This window comes from Topomyia yanbarensis, chromosome 2, assembly GCF_030247195.1.
Source record: "Topomyia yanbarensis strain Yona2022 chromosome 2, ASM3024719v1, whole genome shotgun sequence".
Classification (NCBI taxonomy): domain Eukaryota; kingdom Metazoa; phylum Arthropoda; class Insecta; order Diptera; family Culicidae; genus Topomyia; species Topomyia yanbarensis.
Genome location: NC_080671.1, coordinates 200803320 through 200829087, shown reverse-complemented (window position 1 = coordinate 200829087; position 25768 = coordinate 200803320). Strand labels below are relative to the sequence as shown.

Below are 25768 nucleotides of genomic sequence, written 5' to 3'. Positions count from 1 at the left end.
GTAGTTCATTCATCTTTCATTGTGGAGGACAGTTGCCTAATAAAATTATTTGACCCATACAATTGCGTATTAATCGACACAGATATTTCATAAGGGCCTAAGTCGCAATGTACTCAAATGGAGAAAAATCTGTTTCATCATTCGACTATGCTTTTCTAAATGTAGCTTTTATTGTAGGTATAAATGACTTTATAACCATGTTTTCCCTAAATCTTCTTTGGTTAATCCTTATAACAATATAACAAAGGAATTGATTCCTATGTGTTTTAGGGACCATTCATAAATTACGTAACGCAAAAATTGCCCAAAAATTGACTCACCCCTCCCCCCATGTAACAAATTGTCACAAGTTTCTCTACCTCCCTCCGTAACAAATTCCTTGGAAAAAAACTTATCACGAAACGATCTAACTTACTGCCCCTCCCCCCTTTGTCACAACTTGTCGTACCCCCTCCCACCTAAAAGCGTTACATAATTGATGAATGGTCCCTTAGTGGGTAGAAACTAAAAGAATGCTTACGTCCAATTTGCATTTCAGTCGTGATTTCGCCCTTCAGCAATCGCCATTTGCGAAATGGCTAAACCATGAACATGATTTTCAGAAGGGCGCGGTAAATTGACTAAACTGACTCTAACTTGCTATGTAAGGCAGGGTAACTGGGTGAGCTTGACAGGATATTTCTAATAGGGCTCAGCAAATGGGCGCATAGAAACACAATGAAAATGAAGGGGCGCGAGCATCTTTTCTTCAAATTTCATGAAAATATCGAAATATTCGAATGTTTATGTGCAACAACCACCGAGTAGACATGATCATAGTAGATATTATTTATCATTTATATAATGGAAATGCCGTTTACAGAATAATGTTGTGAAATCTAATAACCATTCGCATGGTTCTGACCAAAAATGTAAGTTTAGCCTTTATATTCCATATGAGAAGGGCCTAAATCGAAATATCGAAGAAAATGCATGTTTCGCTGTTTTGTTTTCTTGAAATATAAATCGAACTAAAAACCATTCAAATTAATTTTACAAATTACATTTGCGATTTAGGCCCTAATGAAAGACCTATGTCGAAATGTCTCTTTTTCACAGCATCAAGAATCACCGAAGAATTTCATGACAGTGGGTTCTTATATCATAATCATCATTACTGCGAACCATCCTATTCCACACTATTGTATCTATAATGTAACCATCAAAACTATTCACTCAATCCCTTTTTCTAGATGGTGTTTCATAGTTCTCTTGTGATTGTTTTATAAAATAATTCGATTGCACTTAACTTAGCATTTAGAAAAGAACTGGCTGGTATGTTAGTTTAAACGCAAACACAACGACAAACAATGAGCTATACGTATTTCATTCCACTGAATGTGAAGCTTAAGCACCACCTGTTAAACTGTTAAATGTTAGCATTTTCCACGCATGACATGGAAACTACTGGAACTAACAGTCGAACTCTCATTGCACACGTATATTCAGCATTGTAATGTGTTTATTGCACCTGAGCATGCATTGACGATCGAAAACCTATCAGTGAAAACTTAGCCCTGGGCGATTTCAATCACTCTAAAGGCGACCGATAGATATGGACCTGACGGTTACTGATATCTCTATGTTTGATTGAGCTTACGCTGAACCGTTTGAACTACTGGCCCTTGGCAGATGCGAGGGAATAAAGGTTATTCATTGATTTCTGCTAATCACTCAAATGTAAGTGGATTATATACCACTTTCACAACGATCCCAATATTGTTGCGGTAGACCCAAAACATACTTGAAAACAAACGAATTAATAGTAACCAATATATCAATTGGAAGCGAAAAGACATTATACTATTTTCATATACCGGAAAACGGGCTATCTTTGGTCACCGGGTAAGTTTGATCGTCATTTAATGTATGTACCTCTCATGAAAATAAATTCATAAATCATAATTTAATGTACCTTTCATGAACATAAATTCAATTTGAAAAAAGATACAACTGTCATGCATCGTTTCAATCTGTTCGAACAATCCCTTGTGAATTAAGGAAATTAATGAACTTCAACTGAACTGATTAATTTTTAAGAATCCGTAAATATTTGTGTCCTGTGATTAATTTTAAAACTCCGAGATTATTGTTGTGACTATTTTCTTGAAAAAGTTCGATGAATGTCAGTTGTATCGTTCTACACACCAAAAAATAATGAAATTTAAACGACATGTAAATCAATACGAATGTAAACATACAAACCTTGAATCAAAAATTTGATTGCAAATTATGTTGAATTCCATGCACTCAGCGGGAGCATCAAAAAGCATATGATTTTACACTTTTGTTCGTCTGATATTACATGTCATTTATTTTACAGCAATATTGGTTTAAAACTAAATTTAATGCAGCTCTAATTTTCAATCAATTATAATAATTAAAAATTATAATAAAATTCGTTGAAGAAAGCACAAGTTGTTAGTATTTGTGGTGGAATTTAATTTTACATTTATTTTCATTCTCCAAATATGTGCATGAAAATATATTTTAAAATTACAAAATATTTCTTTCTGTGTAGGCACTGTTCTGTGTACGTTCTCTTTCGAGACGTCACAAAATCGGGCCATGAAATCACCTGCATGTATGCAATTTACACAACATTTTGAGCGTTATTTCTTATTTCGATACATAAATTTTGCTGAACAAAATTACCCCGAAATCAAAGAATAAAAATTTCCTGTAAATTAATTTTATTTTTATAGTAAAGCGAAATAAAATATCCAAAAATTTGAACATTTTCAATCTGTGGGTACCAGTAATTGTTTAAAAATGCAAACATCACATCAATTTGAATTGATGATAGTTATTCGAAAAACTTTTGAAAAGGTGCCCCCCCATTTTATGGTAGCCGTATTTCGAAAAACAAAAAATTGCACGTCTCAGTAATTGATTTAGGCAACCATGCATTCGGAAAAGATTTTTCAAATTTTTAACTGGCCTTTTGATATTTTTGATATTGGTGGTGTCTATGCTTTAGAAGTCTGTGCTTCTATCTCGAAGGTATTACGATTTTGACGTAGGACTACGTCTTTGTTTTCGATATAGGGGTGCACGTTGCAAATTATACAAAAATGGTATGTAACGAAAAGTGGTCCAATTTTAAACGCATATAATTCAGCCATCTCACGATAAATTTTCAAATTTTTTGCGCATATCGCCCCAAAATACTTCTAAGAATAAATTCCAATAGATAAACTTAAAGATTTTTGATATCATGGCACTAAAAATTTAAATAATAAACAACCTAGTCAAAATATCGCGCATTTACACACAGAAGATAGCGCTTCCCTAGTCCACGACAGATTTGTGTACCTAGCGCGCTACGCTTCTATGAATGACGTCATCAATGACTATTTAAACGGACGGATTTCGCCGAACCAGCTCAGTTACCTGTTTAGCGGCAGGCGAAGCAGATCACTGCGCTGTGTAGCTGAGTTAGAAGTCCGTTACACTGCCTGTGGAGGCACGCTACCCAGTGAATGCGAAAGAGCTTGTCCGTATGCTATCTTTTGTGTTGTGGTCATTTCCAGCACATTTTTATTCGTACACAAAATAGTTTGTACATGCGAGCTCCATTTACAAACACGGTTAACATAGTGTAGAAGTATTAGTTGTCTCTTTCGCTCTACCCATCAGCGTTCATTCATTTTGCTTTGTGCGCTTGGGTTTAATGTTTGAGGCGAATGTGTAGGTAGATAGATCTAATTTGTTACTAAATTGCACAACGAAAGTTTATTATTTACGTTCGATCAATTCATTGATTCATTTCCCCATCACGTCATCCATTTCCACTCAGCTCAGGGTACTTTGATTCTACTAATAGATACATACTACAAAGCCTATTTCGTCGCTGTTGTGCTATCTTATGACAAGCACATTTCGAGAAAAACGATTTTTAAAGTTTGAGATTGAATATCTTGTAACTTATTAATGGTAGAACCAATTCAGAGAAGACAATTGATGCTTCTATCTATTCTGTATTAATCTCCCACATATTACGAAGATCGTTGAACTACATTTCGAGTTTTTACTAAAAATGTGAACGCACTCACACGTGTCATAGGTGTGTATTGATGACAAAATTTGTATGGTGTGTCATAATCGTGCATAGAAAATTTTCCATAGAGAAAAAGCATCAATTAGGGGCCATGCATAAATGACGTAGCATTTTGGGGGGTAGGGAGGGTATACCAAATTTGTAGCGAGGGGGAGGGTAGGGTCAGAAGTTGTGCGACGTAGCATTAAGTTTAAAACCCATTGTTTAGATAAAACAATTTAAGGATCCTCCTTTTTCAAGAGAAATAAATTGAAATTCAAACAAGTTACTTTTGATGCGGTTTTTCATGAGATAAATTTTACGATTCGCGGAATTACAAGTTCGCAAAAATACGAAAAGATTTTGTATGCGGATTTAACTATATTAGTTAGCTAATGTTGCTAACTAGTAGACTTAGTTTGAAAGCTGAATTAAATTTTCACTTCGGATTCAACCAAACAAAATTTAGTAATTTAGATGAACGTATGCTTCTTAGAATCATTGGCAGCTGCAGGATTGTGAACTGAGAGAACTTCTCTTCATGCTCCTCTTGACATTCAAAACAAAACTATCAACACTATATTTGTCATGAAATGGGCTTATTTTGCACGCGATTTGCTGTTATAATGAAAATGCTGATAAAAGTTGTCAAACATTTTGAAAGGACATGTATTTAAAATAATTGAAAAACATTTATAATTTTTTTTCATCCCCCGATCGCTTTGCATGGGACAAGGGGTAGGGGGTAGGTAAATGCTACGTTGTTTACGAGGGGGAGGTTAGATTTTTGTGACCAAATGCTACAAGGGGGGAGGGAGGGATCAAAAATCGCCGAAAAAAGCTACGTAATTTGTGTACGACCCCTTATAAACTTTTACTCAAATATTTGGTTTAATTAGGTCTATAAACAATCGGTTAGATGTATTTTGAAGGAAATGAATCAGGGAATCTAGATTTTTTCTAGTAACTTTTGGTTGCAGTGTTGCCAAATATGCTATATTTCCAGTTTAAAACTTAAACTGTGTTTTTCTCGCAACTCGTGTATTTTTCTTTTGAAAATTTTTATGCCATTGTGTTCCTCAGACATTTTTACGTATAAAAACATCCAAAAATATAACTTAAGCAAATCTGAAGATATAGTGATTTGAAGCAAAAAACTAATAATTTCTCATCATGTTTTTCGCTATATCTTAGTAACCAAGTAAAATTCTGAAAATGCCAATTTGTAGAGATTTTTCAGATAAGTAATGTGGCATATCTAACTCAGTTTGCCCCAAAATGGCGTTTGTCATAAGATAGCACAACAGCGACGATTTATGAATGAATACACTGCCACTTGAAAAACCGTTGCAAAAACGCATCTTGTCCATATATAAAATTGTTTTCAATTCTTGTATATTTATAGTTTCGATATATGATTAAGACCACTGCATTCGCTATATTTGTATGCGGAAAGTTACAATAATAGCGAGTTACAATAATGGCAAAATATAACTAAAATGCTTGGTCTATACATGAAATGTTATTATATTGTCTAAAATTTAATTTTTCTTCACTGGTCCGGGTTTTTTACTACACACAATCGAAAAGTTTTTACAAGCTAGTTCGGTCACAGTTTTCTGTCTTCTTTCTTCAGATCTTCTTAAATAAGTTTAATCGGATTTGATCACCTACTACAAATGAAATGACCTGATAACCAAGAAGGGTTGCTTTAATATGCAATATTCGATGTTGATTGATTGTGATTAAACCATACGTAAGTAATATGTTTGATTTATTATTACTATAAAATTATTACAGTAAGATTCCGTTTTTGGCACGTTCCATTTTTGGCAACAAAAAAGTTCGGTTTTTGGCAACAAATGGGTTCTATTTTTGGCAACATTGTTTTTGTTCATAGTAAATCTTTAAAAAAATGCTCAATACACATTTTGTTGTAATAATGGATATCACTTTTGACTTTATTTCCAAACATAGGAGTCATATTTACTATATTTTATGGAGGCGGACATAGCGAATAAAATTAAATTTGCTGATTTTTTTGTATTATTTCATTCCATTTCACATATTATTATATAATTAATGTTCTTGTAACATTTATGAAGTCACAAATTGAAAATAAAAGCTTTTAAGGTATGGTTTCATTTTTGGCATGGTTCCAGTTTTGGCCACTGAAAAAAAATATATTGTTGCCAAAAACGGAATCCTACTGTACCAGATTTTCTTTGAAAAATAGTGGCAACCCAGCCTGTTTTTTAATAAAATCGGTTGAAGAGTTGCAGTTATTATTTTTTTCCAAATCAGAACTTTTAAATTAAGTTCTCATTCAAAATTTTCAAAAAATATTTTTTTTGCCTTTATTGAAAAGTATAAGTGTCTATTATATTGCGGTAAGCGGGTTGTTCGATCCGCGCATCAAAAAGGTTTCTACAAACCTACGGTGGTGAAGCTGTCACCGCACGAAATGCGCCATGTACAACACACTGATTAGACCGGTGGTTCTCTACGGGCACGAAACGTGGACAATGCTCGAGGAGAATCTGCAAGCACTCCAAAGAAGGGTGCTGAGAACGATCTTCGGTGGTGTGCAGGAGGATGGCGTATGGAGGAGAAGGATGAACCACGAACTTGCACGACTCTATGGTGAGCCAAGTATCCGGAAAGTAGCTCAAGCTGAAAGGGTACGGTGGGCAGGCCATGTTGTGAGGATACCGGACAACAACCCCACCAAGTTGGGTTTCACCTCCAACCCACCTCCAACATCTGCTTGTAGCGTGCAAGTCTGTCTCGTTTTGGAATCTCATCACTGATTGGGAAGTACTGCCGGCAATGTTTTGACTTCGTTGTCAAATCTTCATTCTGTCAATCTTGCGCTAACTGGGCGTCGAAGTCATGGCAGTGCATGGAAACTGAAGGTGGACGCTATAAAAGAAATGTTTACGCGTTCCGAGGAATGGCTGGGCGTGGAATATACCAATTTCTTTGGTGGTGGCGATTCAAAAAGTTTCAAAGCTCTCTTGGACTTGGACACATGCGAAGATATAACTACTAAAAAGGAATGCGTTGGTCATGTGCAAAAGAGGCAGCCGATTGCGAGTGGTCAAGAAAGGGACTCGGCGGAAAAGGTGCGGGTAAGCTGATAGCGGATACTATGAACTGGCGAAAGCACCCCGAATTTGCAGCGAACATAAAGGATGCTAGGGTGATGAGCCTATTTGTGCCATGTTTCTATTATCACCCTACGCATTTAAAGCCGTTGGTTAGAGCAGTGTCTGCCATCTTTGTTCAACGCATTGAGTCAAATGGTAGCGCAACAATAGGGGCACTCGATTCGAGTTTTCATTGTGCTCAAACACGAGAATTTTACTGTTTTCAACGCGGTTGTGTTATTATATTGGTTCTTAACAACGAAGCAAAGCGGTTGATGTCAATTTTTACGCATTCCTTTGATTTTACAAGAAATTACCGAATTAGTGAGGCACCTTGCTTAGTATGGTGAAAATAGGCTCATCACCCTATATGGGACCTTAAAAAACTACATAAAATATTCCAAAATTCAATCCAAATAACTTTCTATTGAGAAATATCCCAAAAAAAAGACAAATATAAAATTATGGTTTAATTTCTTTGTTTAAGTATAACAATAGGGCCACGTGCTGTCATTGATATATCCAATAAAATGTGCTTGTATCCATACCAATTGAAAGCTGAAATAAAGAGGTATAATTATTCCAACCAAAAGTGTGTTGGATAAATTCCTCTTAGAAAATAATCAGATATAGTAGAGATAGTTATGCTAATATCTTTAACCAAAACTCAGAGCTCACGAATAACGTATGTCACTTGAATTTTAAGTAAATTTTTTTTATCTATATAACTTACGTCCCAGACTGGCTTTATGCCCTTGGAATTCGGCCATATGGCACAGCTTGGAGATATTGATAATCTACTGATGATGATGATGTTAGTTATGCCTCAAAAACAAAACCGTATGTTATGTCATACTTGAGCCATTAAGATATTCAGAAAGATTAAATCCAAATAAGGATAAATCCTATTCATTTCGAGAACAATATTATGTCATAAATAACCTCCAAAGAACAATAAATATTCGTTATAGAAACTGTGATATATATCTTGCTCTATGAAGCAAAAGAAAGCGACAATATGACAAAATGATGTGAATTAAATTTCAAATACCTACAGCTCATTTGAAAAAAAAAAAGCGGATAACAAAACATCATAGAAACATAGAAACAAAAATCAATGTTTCTAAAATAGGTACATCGGTACAATAATAACGGAGTTACAATCAAGTACTGATTCAAAATTTTCCGAATCGTTCGAGCAAGAACCTATTATTACGCCTCCAATCATGTTGCAACGCTGTCGATATTGGAACATGTTTTCAACTTTCCACGCTTCCGGGAAAGCGTTTATAAATTTTATATGATTGACAACCCACCAGCCGGTTGAAATCCTTGCGGCATTTTCTTCCAGTGTTCCACAAATTCACTGCTTTTCCATTACTACAACTGCATGTATGAGCCACCAAGCTAAACCCGCCCTTGCATCAACAATTTTCATCCAGCTGCTGTCCCGAATACCAAACTGGAAACAGAAACGCGTCCCGAACATGCAGTTAATTTTCAATTTATACATTTCCCTGCACTCCAAATGTTGCATCTAACCTCTGTCATGACTAACAAACTGGGTATCGAGACTACAAGTACCCACATGGTGAACTTCAAACTATAAGAGCTTTCGGCACTTCATGTTTCGATTCGTCTCCTGCCCGCACATACATTCTAATCCATCTCACCGCACCCGCTACTGCGTGGAACGATTGGGTTTTATTGCCGGGGAATTTGTAAATTGATTATTTATTTATACAACACCGGGTGAACCACGTGCAACTGACATTGATGATTTAAATGGATTCCAATTACGTGTAGGAGTAAAAAACCATGAACGCGAGTTTAATACGAAAGTGGCCCCTGTTATGTCTGACATCCGAAATGTTGAAATGAACTGAAGAGCGTTTAACGGTCTGCTCCATCCTGTCAATAAATCCATACTGACATTGCAACTATTTAACCTTGCCCAGCCCAGACAGGTAAGTTGTCTGGGAATTATAAGGTTCCGATAAGTTCAGTTGAAATGTCAGTAGAATCGGCAAACTTGATTTGGGCTTGAATGAATGGCTGACATCCTGGCACAAATAATGTTTTCGCTGGAGGAAGGCACGATGGTTGAAAACTGCTCTGGAGTAGTAGATTCTATTTAATGTGGGAAACGATCTGGTATAGCTATAAAACCAGGCTAATGAGGGTATTGGTCGAAAAAATTGAATTGGAAAGGAATGTATAAAATAACTTCAGAAATAAGAGCATGTTCATCGAGCATCAAGTCGATCGAATTTACGTTTACTCTACAACTACTAGCATAATTTTCCTATTTCAACTGTATACTCTGAAAAACGTGTACAAAGTGTTATATTACAGTCTATTGTATCTATTCGTGTCAGTGATTTTGTAACAAGTTATTTGTTAATTCCTTGAAACCATCTAGAAATCCAGCTATGATATTGCATTAGTACTAGATAATATTGTCAGTACAGTAATGTCAACCAACATTCTATAGCATAAGAGGAGGTTAACTATTGGGCAACATTTTGAATGGAATTATTGAGTTCCGAATAATGCTCCATGAACAACAAACAGTACAAAGAAAATGTGTATACTATACCCACAGCAAAAAAACGCTGCAAACGCGAGCGACGATTCGTGTTTCAAAAACTTGTGGTTTTGATTGACAATCCGGTACGCACGTAGTGCACCATGTTCACCACCTACTCTAGCGAAACTTTTTTAGAGCGCCAGACAGTCGCCTAAATATAGACATTCATACCATTTTACCATTGATTCATTCATGCTATTGTACGATTTAACGGGAGTTCAATAAAAAATGAAAATGATTTCAATACCTTCTGTAATTGAAGTAAGGAGCGAAAATTTATTTTCTCTCCAAGAGAATTGCTCTGTGGACTCCCTAGAAATGGGTTCAATCGAACATGGCGTCGAAATAGCAAGCACTCCGCGAACGTGTTGTACTGTTTTACGAAACGCGTGGTCATCGTGGAAAACTTTTACTGTAGACCACTTTCGAGACGAAAACGTGCCCGTGAGTACAGTTTTCCTGGCATCCCTGAGCGTGGAGCGCAAGGCCGGTAGCGGCCGTCCGACGAAGATAATGATGAAGAAGAAGAAAGAAGCGTTGAAAAAGCTGTACGACAACAAAGACGGAACGAGTTCGCGTGACGCCGGCCGAAAATGTCACTGCTCCCATTCACCGAACCCTCAAGATAGAGGACATCATCTGTCGGAAGAAGACTCGGTGTCTCGAGTACACGGACGAGCAGATAGCGATCGTGAAATCGCAGTGCCGGTGGATGACGAAGAACTACCGCGGGACGTCGCTCGGGCTGGACGGCGAAAGTTACTTTCCGCTCTCGAAGACCGTCATTCCAGGAAATGATAGCTATTACTCCAGCGACAAGTCGGCCACACCCAGATTAAGCATAAATTTGAAAAAAAAAGTTATGCTGTACACCACCATGATGGACAGAGGGATTTCAAAGCCGTGGTTCTTCTGCCGTTCTTAAAGGAGCATCATGCGAATGAGAAGTACGTCTTCTGGCCGGACAAGGCGTCTTCCCATTACGCAAAGAAGACGCTGGAGTATCTTGAGCAGAAAAACTACAAGGGGCAGCGCTATGGGGTTGCACGAACTGTAGACGTAGGACTATACTACTTAATGTAAAATATTTATTTTCTTAGTACTTAGTGTGTGGGAAAAAACACCCGGACCGGTGAAGAAAAATCAAATTTTAGACAATATAATCACATCTCATGTATAGACCAAGCTTTCTAGTTGCTCTCAAACAGATCCTAAAAGTTCAAACACCCATGGATAACTCCAAGTTTGTAGATGTGTTTCGATGCCACAGGATTGTAAAATGGTTAATATTACGTCATAAAATTCAATTCTTCCGTGACAATTTTTTTTCTGCAAAATGCCCTGTGTGTATGCAAAGCTCATGATTTGTTGGGATATTAGCATTGATCGGAAAATGCTTTCCAACGCTGCGCATTGCATACATACAGGACATTTTGCAGATCACCAGAAGCTGTTCATTTACCACCGCCATTGTTCATTTTACCCACTCGCTAACATGTCTCATTTTTGGACATGTTTAGAAATCAAGAATCATGTTTGAAAAAATGTGTTTATGACAAAGTATTTTTACCAGATATGTACAAAACATGTCTAACAAGAAACATATAAGGTGATTGTAATATCTCATTCACTTATTAGTTAGAAAATAATGACTTTGCTTAACCTGTTCATTTTACCGCCAGTTCCCCTACCTACCAACACATTCGCTACAAACATTGAACCCAAGCGCACAATGCACAATGAGTCAACGCTGATAATGATGGGTAGAGCGAAAGAGACAACTAGTACCACCACGACACTATTAGGGTTCATGCATAAATGACATAGCATTTTGGGGGTAGGGAGGGTATACCAAATTTGTGACGAAGTGTGACGAGGGGGAGGGTAGGGTCAGAAGTTGCGCGACGTAGCATTAAGTTTAAAACCCATTGTTTAGAGAAAACAATTTAATGATCCTCCATTCCCAAGAGAAATGAATTTAAATTCAAACAAGTTACTTTTGATGTGGTTATTCATGAGATAAATTTTTCGATTCGTGAAATTACAAGTTCGCAAAAAAATACGAAAAGATTTTGTATGCGGATTTAACTTGCTACATTAGTTAGCTAATGTTCCTAACTAGTAGACTTAGTTTCGAAGCTGAATTAAATTTTCACTTCGGATTCAACCAAACAAAATTTAGTAATTTAGATCAACGTATGGTTCTTAGAATCATTGGCAGCTGCACGATTGTGAGCTGAGAGAACTTGTCTTCATACTCCCCTTAACATATAAAATTCAAAACAAAACTATCAACACTATATTTGTCATGAAATGGGCTTATTTTGCACGCAATTTGCTGTTATAATGAAAATGTTGATAAAAGTCGTCAAACATTTTGAAAGGACATGTATTTAAAATAACTGAAAAACATATGTAATTTTTTTCATCACCCGGGCGCGTTGCATGGGACGAGAAGGAGGGGGTAGGTAAATGCTACGTTATTCGCCGAAAAAAGCTACGTCATTTGTGTACGGCCCTTAGCGCATTTGACCAAAATTCCCCGCGGCCTTTCCCGATTGAAAGGAACGGCCGCGCTTAGCCCATCTGTCATAATATCGTGATTTTGCATAGCGAAGGGCTGAATGATAACACATTTTGTTCCATAAAACAGCCCTGCGTTATGCAACACTTTGTGCAGGTTGATTATACCAGTTGCAAGTGGGGCCAAATTCACCAAGTTCCGTAAAATTCCTTTTAAATTACAGAATTCTCGACAAACATATGATTACGGCCTAAAAGCCAACTGTCAAAATCCACTTTGAATGGAAATTCCAGACAAACCGTTACTAGTCGAACACAGTTCACAACAGTTTATGAAAGAGAAAACTTTTCTCTTTCGTTTACTACCAACATCTGTGATTGGCATGTAACGGTTTGTCCGGAATTTCCATTCAAAGTGGATTTTGACAGTTGGCTTTTAGGCCGTAATCATATGTTTGTCGAGAATTGATAAAATTGCTTAGATGAGCCAAACTAATTAATCAAATCCTGTTTTAAAAACTGTCCTTGCGTTTAAACCAAAATGGGAAGCTTATTACTACCACTACATTACTTAATTTCAAGCGCAAATAGCAAATACATGTGCTAGTTAAACCAAACATTTACTGGCAACATTACAGCGGCATTTAGGAAGCAGTTGGAGAGGTCGCCTGTTGGACGACACAGGGTAGCGTCCCTCCACAGCCAGTGTAACGGACTTCTAGTTCAGCTACACTGGCTGTAAAAAACACAGCGCAGTGATCTGCTTCGCCAGCCGTTCAACAGGGAACTGAGCGTGTCTGGCCAAGTCCGTTCTTTAAATAGTCGATGATGACGTCATTCATAGAAGCGTTGCGCGCTAGGTACACCAAACCGTCGTACAGGGCTTGGGAAGCGCTATCTTCTGTGTGTTAATGCGCGATATTTTGACAAGGTTGTATATTATTTAATTTTTTAATGCCATGATATCAAAAATCTTTGGGTTTATCTATTGGAATCTATTCTTAGAAGTATTTCTGGGCGATTTGTGCAAAAAATTTGAAAATTTATCGTGAGATGGCTGAATTATATGCGTTTAAAATTGGACCACTTTTCGTTACATACCATTTTTGTAGAATTTGCAGAGTGCACCCCCATATCGAAAACAAAGACGTAGTCCTACGTCAAAAGATACTGTACTTGCCGAAAGAAAGGAAGTGCCGTCCCATTGTGGATTTTTTCGGATCTCTCAGTGCCCTAGTGTGGAAAAATAATTGGCGGGCCAATGATACGAGGCAGTTGACAACAAATTGCACCCGGAAGATGAATGTCAGTGCCGTCCCGCGCTCTTGTAAGAGCATCGCGACTAAGTTGTATCGTACGACTGACCAGGGCCCCTTCTCCAATATTCATTGACGTTGAAGAATAAACATTATGTTTTTAATAAAAAATACTGAATTCGTTGAAATTTTGTTGTTGTTTTAAACTACATAACTGAAAAAATTCTCAATTTTTATTGAACACTAGTAGTAGTTCGAGTCGATGCTTCAGGTGTAGGTCATCGAGGCCCCATTGTACCGGACGCAACGCTCTATCCGGAATCACTGGATCAACCTCGACACCCTACCGGGAAGCCCGTGAGCCATCCCCAAGGAAGCGCTAGCGGTGGGACGTCGTGGTATCAGCGAACCGAAAGTTATGCTCCATCCGGAATCGCTGGACCTACTTCGACACATACTGGTTGATCCGTTGAGTAGGGTAGGTCCACCGTCGAGATAGTATTTACAAAACAGGGAACTAAATGACTCACGCAATGGACATCGGTATCGGAAGAGATTCGGGAGCCAAGGAACTCTTAGTCAGGGTAGAGTAGATGCACCGCTAAGGACTATCCGAGTAGATCGCGACATAGCTGGCAGTTACATGGCTCGTGGAAATGGAAACTAAATGGCTCACATAAACGGAAACCAAATGACCCGCGGAAGTTCACCACCGGGACTATAGTTATTCGGAGATAAATGATATTGACGAACTGAGTGGAATTGCATATGACACTCGACAATCCGAGTCTCAGTTTAAAATTCGAGTTTCAGAGTGATTGCATAGCCTTTCTATATTTAAATTTCAAAAATGCGCTAACGATTCCTGTAAGTTTCCTACACCAGATGAAGTTTCTCGTTCACTGATGTTACTACCTTCACCGCAACCAGATGGGGAAAAATACAAAGATTTTGAAGATGTGCCTGGAACAGAGCCAAGTGATTTTTTTTTCATAAAACGTTTATTTGACACGGCAGTTGCAAAAGCTTTTTTACGCCGGGGTTTTTTTACATAACATGTTACAAAGGTTCTTAAGACTATCACGTTATAAAAAAAATCACTTTCTAATGCTAACACTGAGGATAATCATCATTTTGAATGTTTTTAATTATACTCTATTTTCTTGAATTTCATTGTAAACCTATTGATAGTTTTTCTGTAATCTTTGTTTATTTTTTTTTCTTTATTTACATCGTTTTATCTAACTTAACTAACTGCGAAGAAATCTAAATTGTTTGTGGGTAGCAAGGGAAAAAACTAGAAACATTGTGGGGATAATTATATTTGAATATTTATTGTTTTCAGGAAATGATAAATATGGCTCATGTATGTAAGATCTCGTAAAGCGAGGATATCACGAACAAGTACATAGGGTGGTTTTCTTCTGGCTCGTAAGGAGTCTATTAATTGGGATCTGGCTTCACGATATTCAGTGCAAGACCAAACAACATGTTCAATGTCTTCGTAACCCTCTCCGCAAGCACATTGATTATCTTCTGCGATCCCAATACGGCGTTGGACATGAGTCGAGACATCACACGAATGAAGTTTCGACTTACATCCAACCCTTTGAACCATGCCTTCGTTGATACTTTAGGGATAATTGAGTGCAACCACCGTCCCAGATCTCCATTGTCCCATGATGTTTGCCAACTAGTAAGCGTCCTCTGACGAGAAGCGCTATAGAGCCAAGTGATAGTCATGTACCAAGCAAGCAAATCGACAAATCTTCAAGCACAAGCGATTAACCAAAACCAACGCTTTGACCAAAGCTCATATGCACAGAAAGTACGTTCCCCAGATGGCTGTATACAAAATACGCAAGAGTAAAAAAAATATTTCAGTAGGGATCGATAAATACATACATGGCATGTTCCCGTGTGTCCTATGTACCATCTCGACGTAGCGAAAACTTCCCAAGCAACCAAAAGTTAGGATAATATCTAAAATATACACTTATAAGTTCACATAACATTCTTAGCGAACCGTCAAGCTGCCTAATAAAACTTGAAAGCTGCTCAAACAACTATTATACATTGCACTGTTCTGAAAATTACTTAAAACGAGAATCTTAAGCAGCTTTCTTTTAAACAAGTTGATTGATTGATTGATTGGGTGATTATTGCAAGAGATGCTACGCTGAAACAAGTATATCTGAAATTGTCTTGCAGAAGCGTTCACGAGAACGAACGAAGGAAAATGTGGCCGGTCAAAGTAATTTGCTTTTTCAAAAACGAAGTTGGAATAAATTTTAGTTGTTTTGATGTGAAAAGAGAATTTTTTTTTTATTTTTAGCCCAGCTCCTCAAAAAAAATGTGATGGAACATAATTTTTAAAAAAAATTTTGAATCGGCATAACTAACAATAAACTTCAAAGGTTGATAAGTTGTACAACTCAAAATAGCCGTCTGTCTATTAAAATTATACGGATGTTTTTGGCAGTATCAGCCCAATAAACTGTTGAACTAATATAACCGACGCTATCAGACTAAGAAGCATCACATCGTTTTTGCAGTTGTATGTTGCATAGTTACCTGCTAACATCTTCAAAATGTGCTGTTAAATATGTCAAAAGCTTATACAAGAAACACAATTTTTTGCTGGTTGGATGGCTAGTCGACTTTAATGCATTCCAAATGATTAAGAAGTGCATGTATAAAATGTGAAAAAAATCCATTTTTCGAACAATATTGTGAAATATGGACAAGAATATATCAATAAAACAGATCTTCAACTACGTATACATCATAGTTAGTAATATATTATTAAATGTATTGATGTGTCCAACTCAAAAAAAAACATTTGAGGGTCAAATTTGGATCCGGTGCACGTTGAATATTGGATTTATAATACTTTTACTGCACAACTCTTCCTTTTCAATATGTTTTACGTTGGATATTACAATTATCTTAATAACAAAATCGGTAAAAAACAAATTAAGTACAAAGAGGATGAAAACGATATATTTGTGGCATTTTAGAAAAAGTCTGTTTAATAAACATTACCCCTAATTGCCAATATTCTTTTTCTGATTAGCAACTACAAAAGAGAGTGGATTCATGTTATATTTAAAGATCCTATTGTGTAATTTCAACAATCATTGGTGCGATTCCCTCTACAATAAATCCAATTTCTCGAAACAGCAGCAACCGGTTCACTAGAAATTCGATAAAATATTCATTGTGTTTCGAGGAATCACTACCAATTGGCCGAAACGAAAAATACCGTCAACTATACAATCGAGTCACTCATAAAATTGGCGCCAGCCGCGTACCTACACGGAAATCAGACATGGCGACGGCTTTGTTATTTTTCTACAGTTGAAAGGAGCCTTAGAACAAACCAAGACGGCATTGTGTAACTTAGAGATTACAGTAGCTTAGAAACGTTATCACGTATTGTCACTTGTATATTATTCATGTTTTACACACTTTCGCACTAGTTACTAGTAATTCTTTTCATATTGTATGCCTCTTCTAAATAGCGGGATATTCTAGGTTCTAATCGACGATAACTGATTTAATAAATGTGTAGCTTTTGTTTTTGATTCCAATTTAAAACAATTTTGCTCCATATGCAACAGACACATTCCGCGGGCTTGTACACCAGAAGAACGTTTTTGTTTTGTCTTATTTTGGTATCACAATATTTTTTCCTCGATTCGTAGTGTTTAAACCATTGAAAAGTTATGTAATCCAACTATTAGCATTTCGACAAATAGTTGAAAAATATATAGAGAATGAAATTGAATTTCACGGAAAATGGTTTCAGAATTATTGAGTTCTACGAAAAGCTCTATTTCATTAAACTACTATTGAAATTTTTATCTGTTTAAATGAATTTGCTCATTATTGAGTGTAGAACAATAAAACTAGAAAGATTTTTTCCTTGATTTGACCACTAATACTTTTTGAACTAGTAGAAATTTTGATTGTTTCTACGTTGTAACGTCACAAAAAATGCCTACGTTTTAATTTTATTAAAAAACTAAAATTTTGTTCAAATTTGTATTCCGGATTACATTTAAGTTAATTAAAGTTACAACAGAATACACTTTGCGTTGTAACGTCACGTAATTCAACTTTTATCAGCCGCTTGAATGATTTATCAGATATAGTGTCAAATTTTACTTCGTATGGTTTATTGAAACGCTTTCAAGTTGTTTCGTAAACAAGAAATTATACTAGCGGGATATTCATAACTTCAGAATGTATATCTTCAAGTGCTTAAGGGGTTATACACCATGGACATAGTTTTTCTTGACGTTACAACGTTTTGACCAACCTTAATTCTATAAATCTCTTATAACTTTTTCAAATGAACTCCCTCATCAAACCTAATTATAGATTAAGAAAATAAACGAAATTTTATATTTCATTTAAAAGTCCAGCTACGCTGTACTCTCCTCGGCATCGGTCATATGGCACGTTCCGATGCTATTACGCTAACAGTAACGTAGTCCAGGACATGCGATGGAATTTTTGAACTTTGTTCTCAAGTTAGTATTTAGCCATGAATAATAATGCGTTCCATGAATATGTCCTTCCTCACAGTAATCAACCATTCCGCACTTCGCCATCATCGACGAGACGCCCGTTATAAGGTTGTCCGCAACCTCTGTTGTAGTCGCACGTGCCGTCAGTTAGTAACTAACCAATTCTTCCGTTACAAGCCGAAATACATCGTCGAAGCAGCTAAATAATCGAAATGCCTGACGTATTAAATCCAATATAGACGGGTATCTATCCGAATTTACGGGAGGTTGCAAAAACATAATTGGGTCTACAGAGACCTACCTGGGTGACCGCACTAAATCGTCTCAATTGCTTAGAGTCGGATAAAAAGGCTTTGGCTCATCTCAAATGAGCACAAAAAAGATAGATGAGGGAGTGTTTATTGGTGTTTGCAGACATTTAAAATTCCGTCGAATTGACGATTGGATGTAACACATTCTTTAGTAACATCACGGCGATGTGACGTGTTCTTTTTCTCTGAATCTTTGTAACTATAATATATACAATATTTCAGAGTACTTAGCATTGTCGATTGTCTAGTGCTTAAATTGTGCTCGCTTTGTCATTTAAATCCACTTGCTTAAGCCCAACAATTCAAATATCATGCTAGAAACTCGGATCGGGAACCTGATTCCTTAGCAAATTAAAGAAAGCAGTACTGCCAAATTATTTTTGTTCATGAAATATGTGATAAAAGCTGCTATTTTGGCTCCGTTTAATTACCATATTGAGCCGTGCCAAATAAATAAATGTGTCAAATGGCTCAAATCTATCCACAACAAGATATTAAATAAAAATTTTCTTGGTTTGATCAATTATTTTTGCTACAATCAAAAAATAAACTGTATCGTGATTTTTCAACAACCCCATATTGTTATTCGAGTTAATTATCATTAAATCATGGCTAAATGTGATAAATATTTAAAATTTTACTCAAAACAAAAGCACCAGCTCAACTTGCAGAGTTTTAGAAAAGTTGAATATTTTCGTGACGTTACAACGCAATGAGATATCGCTTTTCTCAGAAAGGAGCGTTGTAACGTCACGTAAGTTAAAAGATGCTTTATAAGAAACAAAACAATAAAAAATATATTTAGTGACACCTAGTTATTCGTATGCTATTTAGAAATACATCATAGAAGATTTGTTCTTGATTAAAAATCCTATAGAGCAGATATTTTGACTTTTTTATAAATACGTTGAATGTTCCAATTTGTGACGCGTTGTAACGTCACGTTACATTATCGATCATAGAACATTCCTCTTCCAGTATATTCAGTCTATGTTTATTAAATCTTTAGTGAAATTTTGTCTGCTTTCCGAATCTGTAATAAGTTTTGATGTAGGCATTCATTTGATAAAGTTATAACATATTTATGGAATTAAAAATCGTCAAATCGTTGTAACGTCACGAAAGAATGTGTCAACAGGATTTCATTTCAGGTTCAACTTAACCTGTCCTTTGGGTATGAGAAATGGCCATTGTAATTTTCTAATTTTTAAAGGTGAGGTCCTTGAGAGAAAACATGTTTAATGTTGTACCGTAAATTTAATTTTTCTGGTGCATAAGCACATATTGATGGATCGTTTTACTTTTCCTTTTCTTATGGATCGTTTTATAAATATCCATGAACCATAATTTAACGTTCGATATATGAATCATTTCTAATGTTCATTTCAACATCTTCTATGGACAAAGAAAAATCATTTAGCAAACATTTTCATCAAATTTATGGAACTTTTTCTAACATTTTATTGCACCATTTTGTAATAACGTGGAACATTTTTGTCGATATTATGGAACATATCGACGTGTTTTAATGTACATCGTTAATATTCTATGGATCAATGTCAGTTAATTTATGGAGCAAAATGTATCATTTTATGGAACATTTCCAATAATTTTATGGGGCATTGGTTGATTTTAATTGCTCTTTTATTACTATTTTAGTGCTCTTTTGCGACCATTTTATGGTTCAATTTTACATAATCTATGGATCAAATCACCCTTTTTTATGGATCATTCACACTGTTTTATGAATTTTTATTTTTGTTTTATGGAACATGGACAACTTTTTTATGGGTCGTTTTTCAATTTTATATGGATCATTTGTGTTATTTTATAATTATAATTATAATTAATATTATAATTACATTATACTTCACATTATACACTTATTGCCAAAATTTATTTTAAACTTATTATTAAACCTTCCGTCACCCGTGCTAGTTCACCGAAAGCACACTGCTCTCAAAATCTAATAAAATTCTATTAAGGGGAGGGGGGTAAAGGTTTCAGCGTGAAAAAAAAAGACTTTTTTGCGAATTTTTTAAGAACTTTGCGTGAAGTAAATTTATCAAAACTTTTGTACATTATAGTGCATCATTTTAATAACATACTGTAATTTTTCTATGCAAAAATATCGACAAACGACTCGGTGACGAAGCGTTTTCTAGAACGTCTCTAGAAAAACATGATTTGAGGTGTTACCCGCCATTCCAAGACTATTTAACCGATTTCTTTCAAACTTTGCATACATATTCTATGTAAAAAATACCTAACCCTTACGTTGAGTTTTTGAGATCAAAGATAAAGTTCTAAAAAAATTAGCAAAAAAACTTTTTTTTACGCTGAAACGCTTAACCGAATCCCCCCCCCAAAGATTTGTACGCAGTTTATCCGGGTTCGATGCCCAACCCCGCACATAGGGTTAGAGATTTTCCTAAAGAGATTTATCTAACCCGAAAAGGGGCGAATGACCATAAGGTTGAAACCTCTGTAATAAAAATAAATAAATAAAATCGTCAATTGAATACCTGGCGTCCAAAATGGGCAAGCTTGGAAGGATCATATATGCAAGCTTAGAGCTCACCGGCGACATAACTTTTTGTCTGCTACCGACTTGTCGGTTCCGACAGCATGAAGTAACAAGTTACTTTACGCTTGTCCGGACATGCCGTAGACTCAGGTGATTCGCATTTCTAATGCCAAAAGATCTTGACTCCTACGGTAGCAGACAAAAAGTTAAGCCGCCAGTGAGCTCTAAGCTTGCATATATGATCCTTCCACGCTTTTCTAAAACTTTCTACCCTCAACTCCTTGCTCTCCCTTGAGTACTATGGCTCTTAATATGAAAAAATATACTTCACCTTCCAGTCCCTTGCTAATTAAATGCCGTAACAACTGTTGACAAATTGACTCAATAGGTCGTTAACACAAAAATAGAATAACCAGTAACCCACCTTAATTTCTTTCTGAATTTACGATTCAGCTCGATTTGTTTTTATATTTCCACCAATCTCATTGGACATACATCAAACATTAAGAAGACTAACGTTTTCTAACGGGCGGTACCAAGTATATTTTCAAAACAGTTTTTATTACGAAATAAATGTAAATATATTCTAAACTAAGCGAAAGAACCGTGTTTCTATTAATATAACATTCATTAATAGCCCCAAAGTCTGGGCCTTATAAAGGGTTAAGAGAAAAACGGTAGATTGTGCCCGGAAAGTTAAAAAAGTGGAATCAATTATCTTTCGTTATAGAGTTATGGTGTTTTCGGAAAGTTGCAGTATAGCACTTAGCGCTTTAATTAGTTGAATCATACTAGTTCGGAATTCAGTCGCTAGGGCGGCGCTATTATCAACTATTAATAAAGCTAGATAGAAATGTGGTGTGTTCGAGAAAGTTGTAGGTTCTTTTAAACATATCTTCTGAAGATGCAAACTTTGTAGGTCCCCTACAAAGTTCGAGATAAAGAATGATTAAAACATTTATTTACAGGTTATGTTTTCAAAAATGTACCATATTTCAAAACCTGTAGACATACAAAACCTGTAGGACATACAAAGACATACATACAAAAATTTCACCGAAAATCAGCTAACAAATCTCACTTTAGTGAGATATCAGTTTCTAAATTTGCTGATTACACAGCTGTTGGAAAATTGCCGAGCCGAATTGAGTACGTAAAAAATGCAAAATGTGGGTTAGCCCCTTTTGGACGCCAGCCATTCAATTATCAACTTTTGTTCATATCTTATCTTCGGCTCAACTTGGTGTAGAAATAATCGGTGAAATGCAATTTAAGGGAAATTAGAATTTAGAAAAAATAGTAATCTTTGGTTACAGTGTTGCCAAATATGCAATATTTTCAGTTTAAAAGCAAACCTGCATTTTTCTCGCAATACACGTACCTTTATTTTAAAAATTATTATGCCGTTATGCTCCTCAGACATTTTTACATAGAAAAGCATCCCAAATTTCAATATAACTTGAGCTAATCCTAAGATAAAGTGATTTGAAGCAAAAACTCAATTTCGCATCACGTTTTTTGCTATATCTCAGTAACTAAGCAGAATTTCAAAATTCTGAGAACGCAACATTGTAGAAATTTTTCGAACTACTATTTGGTATATCTAATTTAGTTTACCCCAAAATAGCGTTTGTCATGAGATATCACAACAGCGACGATATAATAGCATATATGATACATGTTGTAATATTTACACAGATGCACATAACCGGGCGTATTGTTTAGGAACACAGCCTTAAACACAACATGAAATACGAAGAATTCATTGCTAGCCTGGACAAGGGAGAACGAAAGGTGAATTTGCGCTAAACCCTACTCCATTATTTCTCTTTCTTGACCAAGAATCTCTTCATCCTCATATAACGCAATGTAACTAACAAGGTCAAATTACTATTGTTATTTTTTTCGGTATACTGCCAACTGCGCATTCCAGTTATACGGATGCTCTGTAATATGACTGTAATTCTGTTTACGTCTGTACAACTATAGGAACTCCTTTGTTGAATAGTGCCCAGGGGCCCCGAGTAGTCTTAAGACGGCCCTGTGTGTTTCTGTAGGCAATTGTTGCAGAATTCACAGAAAAGCGGAAAAATTAAAAAAAACTGCGCTGAACAATAAATAAAAGAAATATTTTGGTGACTATCGAGGTAGAAAGCATGGTGCTTTCATGCTGATTGGGGATTCGGATGTACCGAAAATCATCGATAAAATCCAAACCGCCGAAAACACTTGCTGAACAACAGTTAACGTTCCGACATGGAGCTAGGCAGACGAGCAGCAAAAGTTTTTGTTCTCCACAGAGCAATAACCAACCACAACAGCACATTTTCCGGCCAAACGCACTGCCAGAGTTAAACCCTCGTCGGAACTATTCTCTTCAGATAATGCGGTATGTGACACAGGCACTGATTCTGGCACTAATCAGACTTTTCAACGAGGTCTACGTTTAACTACGTTGAGGGATATTTTACTTGCCTTCATGGAATCAATTGAACTGTCAGGAGTATAGAACACGTAATTTGTAATTTGGGTTGCAAAGAAATTATTTTGAAAAATTCTTGTCAAATGTCCAGCGAGTTTTCATACGAATAAATCAATGTTTGACGACATACTGTTCGATTTTACGAACAACAAGCAATTAAGGAAACATTGTACTAGCTGACAATTTGCGAATTTCTAGTTTTCACCTGCTGTGACATATTGTAAAAATGACACTGAATTATTCACAAAATCGAAACAGAAACACAATCCAGTTCACAGCGACGATAACTAATTCAGTACACTCGAAAGTCTATGTTTATGACACAAAACATTGCAACTCATATTCCAGGTCAGCTACCTGATGACTAATACTTAGGAGTTCAATTAAAAGCCACACTGCCATATACAACTTTGGAGTAATTCGCATCAGTACACAAGACAAAAATGCAAATCCTGAACTGAATAACTTTTATATCGCAAACAGATGATCGAAAGTGTATGTGATAATCTCGCTTTTTTGTTCAGCTGTGGTATAGAAATCAGATATATTTCATTCTAATTAGATATCATAAGTGAAGATTTAGGAATTAACGGTCCACAGAAAATTCAATGATATATATGTCAACAAATTTCAATTCAAATGTCTAGACAAATAAGGTTGGATTTGTGTTTCGTACTCTACGTTTCTGTACCTGACACCAAATTGGCACAATTTAGACACTACCTCCTAACAGTACACACAACATATGTGAGCGCCTCAAGCAACGCAAATCCAACTTTTTTAAGTTAGGTGTTGTGCTCTCATGCACAAATTGGATCATTCAATAATTGCCCTCAAGGGAATAAAAAAATTGCTTCAATATCTAGATTCGAAAGTTGATATCCGTTAAGTAGCATTTCTCTACCGACTACATCTTGCCACTCAGACACTGAATGATTCGGCATCAAAAAGTCAAAATTATGACATGTCGTCATTGTCACATTGAATGGTCAAGATGCCCACGTAAATTATCCACTGATCACTTCTATTTGAGCAAAATTCGCGAAAGTAAACACGACACTGCAGCTAAAATACGGTAGTAACTAACCAGTTTTCACATTTACCCAAATCAACTACTGTTTGCAATCTCTATTTAACCGTTGGCAAAGCAAAGCAGCGAAAGCCGCTGACCGTAAGCACAGCTGTTTCGCGTTACACTTGTACAATTTTCAACAAAAACTGACCACCAAAAGGCGCGGAGTGTATTTCTCTTTCATGTACCGATCGCCTCACCAGTTTTCACAGGTAATAGGGGAAAACCTAGCTGCATTCCGCACTTTTAGCTATTTGTTTAGATTTGCTACCAAACGCGACCACTTGCACCGAACAACTGCCTACCGAGATTTGCAACGGAACAACCAGAAGCCGCGTGTTTGTGGAAAGCCGCTTTTAAACATTATTCGTTTTCCAACGACTGCGCATATCCCTGCTGGTAACTCAAATGCAATTGGGAACAACAGCAGAGCCGGCGAAAAACGTAAACATTGAGTAACCCATTTCCACGCGCACTATTGGAAAACGTGCTATGGCAGGAGACGAACAACTAGAATACGGGACGTCAGCCTTCGTGTGTTGAATTGAGTATCGTCTCTCAGTCGTTTTTTGTTCGGTACATATCCTGCTTGTGATTCGTGTAGACTGCGTGTATAAATAGCGACCGCTGCAGAAATTATCAGCGCATTTCCATGAGAACGACTACATGTAACGTATCACACGCTATTTTATAACGAGCGTCCAAAAAATAAAAAAACAAATCATGCTTACAGCCGTTCTGCCTTACCGCCAACTGAAGATAACCAGGTGCTTGGGTTCATGTTTTGTAATGGGTATTAGATGTAATGTTTTTCTGCTATCACTTCAATGCTAACCTGGACCTTACACAGCACCATAATGAAGCCAGACGACTGTGCAGGACTGCTTCGTAACAAAAATTCTAGAACTCTGACGGCCAATTTCTTCATTGCATGAAAGCCGGGTTTCGCTGAAAACCAGTTTTCGGATTGCTGGTTGGCAGTTAGCCGAAAACTAGTTTTCAGCGAAAACGGGTTTCATCCATGTGAAGAAATTGGCCGTAAAAGGCTACTTTCTTGACTAGACCCTGATGACAAAATGGTTCTCGTGATTATTAATGATAGCACATCTTTTGGAATTTTCTAATACATTAGGAAATTTGTATGAATTTCGCTTTTGTCACACGTAAGGGTTTTAGAAATTCAGGATGTTACATATATTGACATCAACGTCATCTAGGGCTCGCGCGGTTACTTCAATTACCGCA

At 36.4% G+C, this 25768-nt stretch overlaps 1 protein-coding gene across 11 annotated transcripts in view; it reads right to left on the bottom strand.

Annotated features, from left to right (window-relative positions):
- Positions 1-24823, bottom strand: part of LOC131682681 (neurotrimin-like) — a 174525-nt gene extending 149702 nt beyond the window's left edge. For 7 of the 11 annotated variants that reach the window (XM_058964365.1, XM_058964364.1, XM_058964366.1 and 4 more), the window contains exon 1: positions 24539-24808. The gene's annotated coding sequence lies outside the window, so the exon portion shown is untranslated. Of the gene's footprint in view, positions 1-24538 lie in introns of all 11 variants that reach the window. The other 4 variants (XM_058964359.1, XM_058964355.1, XM_058964358.1 and 1 more) reach the window with 3 other exon arrangements.
- Positions 24824-25768: the final 945 nt, after the last annotated feature.